This window comes from Lontra canadensis, unplaced genomic scaffold (genome assembly GCF_010015895.1).
Source record: "Lontra canadensis isolate GAN:19392208 unplaced genomic scaffold, GSC_riverotter_1.0 scaffold61, whole genome shotgun sequence".
Taxonomy (NCBI): Eukaryota; Metazoa; Chordata; class Mammalia; order Carnivora; family Mustelidae; genus Lontra; species Lontra canadensis.
In genome coordinates this window covers 2,119,867-2,126,522 of record NW_022631055.1, presented here as the reverse complement: position 1 = coordinate 2,126,522, position 6,656 = coordinate 2,119,867, and positions in this window count along the sequence as shown.

The following is a 6,656-nucleotide window of genomic DNA, read 5'->3' as shown; positions in this document are numbered from 1 at the left end:
AGAGTTCCAAGACAGCAGAAACCATTTCAGGCGTCTGAAGGCCCAAGATGGGAACTAACACACTATCACTCCCACTGCATTCTATTGGCAAGAAGTCACAAAGCCAGCCCAGGGTCAGAGAATGGAGAAATACACAATGCCTTCCAGTGGAAAAAGCTGCAAAGTCAAACTGCAAGTGGTATGGATACCCAGAGTGGTGGAGGAGTGCTACACGGGAGTAATCCTGGACACCCCCATATCGATAATGTGGTGGTGGGTGGTCATGAAGGGAGCTAGCTAACGTTCACTGAGTGCCTAGCACATACCCTCCTCTGAGCTATCTCAAGGAAAAGACAAATCTTGCAACGTGTTTAAGGTTATTCATTAAAATCACCTTTTATTTTATTTACAGGGGAATTGCAACTTTATTATGAGATGATACAGAATATGTGTAAATTTAACCTACATTTTATGGTATGGAAATACAGTAATCCCAATTTTTTGTTTGTTTGTTTAACACTAAAACAAACATGGTTACTAATCTAATGCTTTGCATTCTCAAAAGCACTTGGGTCAATAACTTCTCATTTATAAAACAACTAAATCGATGTTTAAATTCCTCATTCATTATTATATTCTTGTCCTAATAATAAGAAAGCTGCTTTGAGCAAGAATGATTTGAAAACACAATTGCATCATTTAAACAACTTATTCCACAAGGATTAAATCAAAACAAAATATTTTTCACTTAACGGAAACTTTGATTTATTAATCCCCTGCCCTAGACTGGACTAATTATGGCTTTCAGGACTTTCTGGATATTTTCTCCTCTACTTTCATCAGCTAAATATGGGCAAAGAAAACCCAGACTAGAAAAGGATACAAAATATACAAAATTTATATGTATTCCACAATTACAAGTATTCACAAAGAAAATAATAGAAAACTAGTGCTCATCAGACTTTAAAAGAATTTTCTCATTCTTCCAAGTTTAACAATAATAAGTAAATAATTTTAATAATAAGTAAACTGTAGCCTCTGGTTTCAACTTTATAAAATTATTAATTTTATAATTAATATTACAGCATATTATAATTTATATATTAATTTTAGTATGTATAATTAATATAGTGGCATTAATAAAAATTTACAGTGAATTATGTTGATTATAAATATTCATCTATTAATGTATTAATAGTATATTGATTATATTATATTAATTTTATATTAAATTTATATAAATATGTGCTAATTATATTCTATTAATACAATTATATTATATTTAGCTTTCTTCCCAATAGGTACTTTACGATATTTCATTTAGTTTTCATAGTAACTCTAGAAAGAAGTTGTTATTTTTATTAATTGCTTAATTTACAGTTGAGGTCATGAAAGTTTGGTATGGTAAAATATACAGCTCAATGCCACACAGCTACTAAGTGCTAGGGCCAGGTCTTAAATATATATAGCTTGACTCCAAGGTCATTCTTGGACAAAATGCTAAATTGGCACTGCTCTCTCCTTTATTTTCTGCATCTAAAAGTTTCACCAATTCTACCTGTTTTCCATTTACTGACCTAGCTCCTTCTATCCAACGCCACTGGCCCTGACTTTGCTCAGGAGGTCATACATTCTTGCCTAGATTAATCCTTTAGCTTCCTGATTAGTCTCCTTATTTCTAGTCCTGCAGCTACAGCACAAAACCAGTAACTTCCCTCTGTTATTTAAAACACTTAAAGGAATAACACACAAATTAAAACTACAGCGAGATTCCTCACTCCATTAGCTTGGCCTGCCATAACCAGACACCACAGACGAAGTGGCTTAAACAGAGGATATTTATTTTCCCACAGTTCTGGAGTCTGGAAGTTCAAGATCACGGTGTGAGTGGGATTTATTTCTGATGAGGACTCTCTTCCTTGCTTGCAGATACCTGCCCTTCTGACGGTCCTCACATGGCCTTTCCTCCTTGTGTGCACAGAGAGAGAGAGCTCTGGCGTCTCTTCCCCTTTTTATATGGATACCAGTCCTATCAGATTAGGGTCCCCCTGTTATGACCTCATTAAACTTTAACTCCAAATATAGTCACATTGAAGATTAAGGCTTCAACACATGCTTTTGGCAGGATGGTGGGGGAGGGGGGCGCACAACTCAATCCATATCAACTATACACACACACCAGAAGAGCTAAAATGAAAAGGATGAAAAGTACTGGTTGTAGGAAGCTGGAACAACTGAAGTTCTTATATACTGCTGGGACTTTAAATTAGTTCAATCACTTTGTAAGACTGGCAAAATCCAATAAAGCTGAATATATACTAAGCTTATGACACAGATATTCTGTTCCTAGGTATTTTATCCAGTGGAAATGCATACAAATACTCATCAAAAGACATATGCAAGCATATGTCACAGCAGCATATTCCTTATAGTCTCACACTGGAAATAACTCAAATATTGACATGTAGTAGAAAGTTTAAATAAATGATGGCAAATGCATATAATGGAATATTACAACCCGTGATATTGAATGAACTGCATTCATACATTATGTTCAGAAACATAAGGCTGACTGACAGAAGAGCACACATTTAAAAATTCCACTTAAATAATATTCAAAAACAGGCAAAACAAATCTATTGTGTTAGAAGTTAAGCAGGCAGTCCCCCTTGGAGAGGGAAGTAGAACTGGAAGGGAGCAAGATGGGCCTTCAGGGGTTCTTGTTACATTATGATCAAGTTTCTGGTTACCCAGCTGTGTTCAGTTCATGAAAATTCATCAAGCTGAACATGTATCATACGTGCATGTTTCTGCATATATTTTACATTTCAATACAATTCTTTCTTCAAAAAGAAATATTGTGAAGATTCTGTATCACCCGAGAATAAAGTCCCAGTACTTCAGCCTGGCCTAATGCCCTTTGCGACCTGGTCCCGGGCCAACCTCTCCAGCTCTAGCTGTACTAATCCCGGTTTACACTGCAGCCAACAGAAGCCATCACCAGACACTACGGTGCATCGTGCTCTCTCATGCTCATCTCCGCCTGAATACCATTCGCATTTCATTTAACTAATTAACTCCTTTTAAAACTTGGATCAGACTTCATTCTCCAGCAGGAAGTTTTTCCTCACCAACCTCCGCCCCCTAACCCAACCTAGACTGAGTTAGGAGTCACTGCTCTGTCCTCCTTTATCATTCTATGAACTTGTTACCCTTGATCCATCGCACTATTATTTCGGTTTCTAAATCTATCTGATGAACTGTGAGTGTGATGAGAGAAAGGACTGGGTCTTCACCTCTGCATACACAGCATCTAATGCAGGGACCAGTATATAGCAAAGGCCCAATAAACAATAAATGAATTAATGAAGAGATTAATGAAATTAGGCTAACTTCTTGCTTTTGGTGCAGAACATTTCTTCAGTCATTCCAGCAAGAAAAGTTGAATAAGAAGGAGGAGGAGGAAGAAGAGAAGGAGGAGGAGGAAAGGAGGAAGAAGAAGAGGAAGAAGAAAAGAAAATAATCTGGCTGTACAGACTACATCATGCCCAAAATTTAGTTTGCAATGAGTGCTTTATTCCCCATGAACATTAATATTGGGGAAACCAAATATACATTTCTTAAAACATATAATAGTCATATTGCCCATTCCCTAGAGACTGTCCAACTGTACAAAATGATTGCATTCTTCTGAAATATGGGTGAAGTGTTAATGTTCTTGGTTGGCTTGAAACTCAAGAAATTCCTCTTACATCTAGATTGGCCATGTTCCTTGGGTGGATCTGCCAAAAATTCCTCAGATATCCCAGTCTGGGATTTATGGACTGAGAGGTTTATGATATTTCAGAGTGTAGAATGGGCTATTGTTTTACATATTAGACAAGTCAAGTAACTGCAATGAAAGCAGTGATTGGGCTCCGGGCCTAAAAAGTGAATCAAATTGACAGCAGCCATTTTTCTCCGCAAGTTCCAAGCAGGCTTAAAACCAGGCAAAATGTTAAGCGGTGATCGTATTGGGCTCTCAACAATGTTTTTTCCTACTTCTGAACTTGGCCTTCAGGCATGGCTCCACAACAGAAAGCCAGAAAAAGTATTACTGATGTGAGGTAGGATGATGAGGATATTGCCATGATGACGATTCCTGGTAATGAAGCCTGCACGATGTGCAACAGAACACACATAAGTGTGAAACACGACCTCAAGGAGCGTTAAGGGAAAGGTAAAGAAGTACTCCTCTAACTAGCTTATGCTTGTAGTGCACAATCTAGATAGCAAAGCAAGGCCTCCAAGCGAGAGCATTTACCCACCCAAAACTCACCGACGACTTCTTACCCACTCCCATCACTACGCCCAGGCCTGCAGCCCCATTTATACTGTCTCTGACCCCACCCACCCTCTTGAGCCACAGCTGATTGGGCCAGACATAGGCACCTGACTCAAGCGGGGCCAATCAAATGCTCTCAGTTTGGAATTGGGCAGTAGGTAAGCCTGTGCTCGCAAGGAGGGCCTATGGGGCTGCCTGCCCAGCGTTTTGGGGTACAAAGGAGTGGGAAAGCAGAGAAAAGTGGGCGGTAGGGAGAGAAAAGAGATACAGTGAACTATCAAGGCAGGATGGGGCTTGGTGAGAAGAGATCAGTTCCTGACAGCTTTCAGGACCTGTTTTCAATCCTCTGGAGAGATCTGGATATGTTCTCTGACAGAGTCTGGCCTGCTCTTCATGACGGAATACTGTGTTTTTGCTCATGCTGGTTTTGGGTGGGTTTCCGAGGTCGCAGGACTAGGAGACTTGCGCTCTGGTTTTCCAGCATGAAGTCTGGCTCACTCCCCCAGTGCCTTTGGAAAAGGACAGAGAATGCAACTGAGGCCCGCTCGGGTGAGGGGGACTGTAGCTGTAGCAGTCGGGATCCCCGGCCCTTGCCCTTGCCCGAATACAACCGGAGCTTGCAAGCTGTTGGTTAGTGGGGGTGTTAATGTAGTTCTTTAAAACGGGAAGCATGACACCGCGAACGATGACACCCGAGCGTCAACAATACAAAATTAAGCCTGTGGAAAATTTCAATTATGATAGCTAACACAGGAAATTGCATTTATGTATGGAAACTAAATTTAGAAGCCTGGACAGATTGACAGGATCCTTCCTAAATCCATGTAAATAGCCCATGCCAGGTGCCAGGAAGTAACTGCTGGAGCAATACCGCCTAGGTCAGGCCGACAGGCCCCTTGGCTATCCTTGAAAATCTGAAGGAAGAAAAAGGGCTTTTCTCTAAGGCTAGTTAATTTTTCAGAAGTCTAATCCTCCAGGTTAAGAGAGAATTAACAGTGTTTGAAAAAATCATTCTCAAAGCTCTTCTCTCCCTGCTTTGTGTCGGTAAACAAGGAAAGGGTGTGGTCGGGTCTTGGATTGGCTCTGGGCAGTGTTTTGGCGGCGGCGCTAGCTGACTGCCTGAGGCAGAACCCTGAGGAAAAGGGGAGTGTGAGTGTGGGTGAGGGGAAAGCTCTCAGGCTCCTTCCCTTCACCCACAGCGTCCCCCACTCTTAGGGGTCCCTCCTTCCCACAGTGTTCCTCTACCACTTCAAATCCCAGTGACATGGATACTGGAGTCAAAAGCAGGGGAATGACATCCGTGGTGCTTCAGTAGGGTGAGGATGTTGGAGTCAGGCAGGCAGGCTTAAAGCTCTGATACAATCACCAGTGCTTCTCTCAGACCCTGATGGGAGGGGCGTCTGCCCTGGGCTCTGAGGTCTAGAGAGCTTTACTATGACCCTTCTCACGGCATGTCTCACCCTGTGGAGGTAAGAGTCCACTAGGTCAAAGAAACTTGCTTAACAGACCCTGTATCTCCCTCTCTAGACCGTGAGACCCCACCCTGTGCCAATGGCCCTGAGCCTGTTTGCAGGACCTGTGCAGGCCTCTTCCCAGGCGTGTCCTCCCCAGGGTATGTATCCCCTAGATACCAGCATGGCGTAGGGGCAGCTGTTTGTAGAGAGTATGGACACGAGTTGGACAGTGTGTGCTGGAGTATCTGTTTAATAGAGTTTCAGGGGTGGGAAGAGAAGGGCACCAGGCCAAGGACTGGGGCATTAACTCACTGTGCACTGTCTCTTTTTTGGCTCAGACTTTACAGAAGACTTTTCTGCTCAGCATTTTCAGAAGTCTAAAAATTCTAAATTTGAATCTGGCCTTCCAGGTTGTTATGAAGCAGAAGAGATTTTATTTAACTGTGAGCTTGATGTATAGTTTTTGCCATGGAATATAGGTCTCAAGTTGTCCTCTTGCTGTAGGCCCCCTAAATGTTGGAAGTGGGCCACATTACCACTTCAACACTGTGTGACCTTAGATAAGTTAGGTCAGGCTTCTGAGCCTCAGTTTCCTTATCTGCAAAATGAAGGCAATAACACTAGCAGTTATTTTGAAAATTTAAAATGTAGTTAGCTTGGGGCGCCTGGGTGGCTCACTTGGTTGAGCATCTGCCTTCAGCTCAGGTCATGATCCCAGGGTCCTGGGATCAAGTCCTGCATCGAGCCCCATATGGGACTCCCTGCTCAGTGGGGAGACTGCTTCTCCCTCTCCCTTTGCCCTTCCCCCTGCTTCTGCACTCTCTCTCTCAAGTAAATAAATAAAATATTTAAGATACACACACACACACACACACACACACACACACACACATATAGGT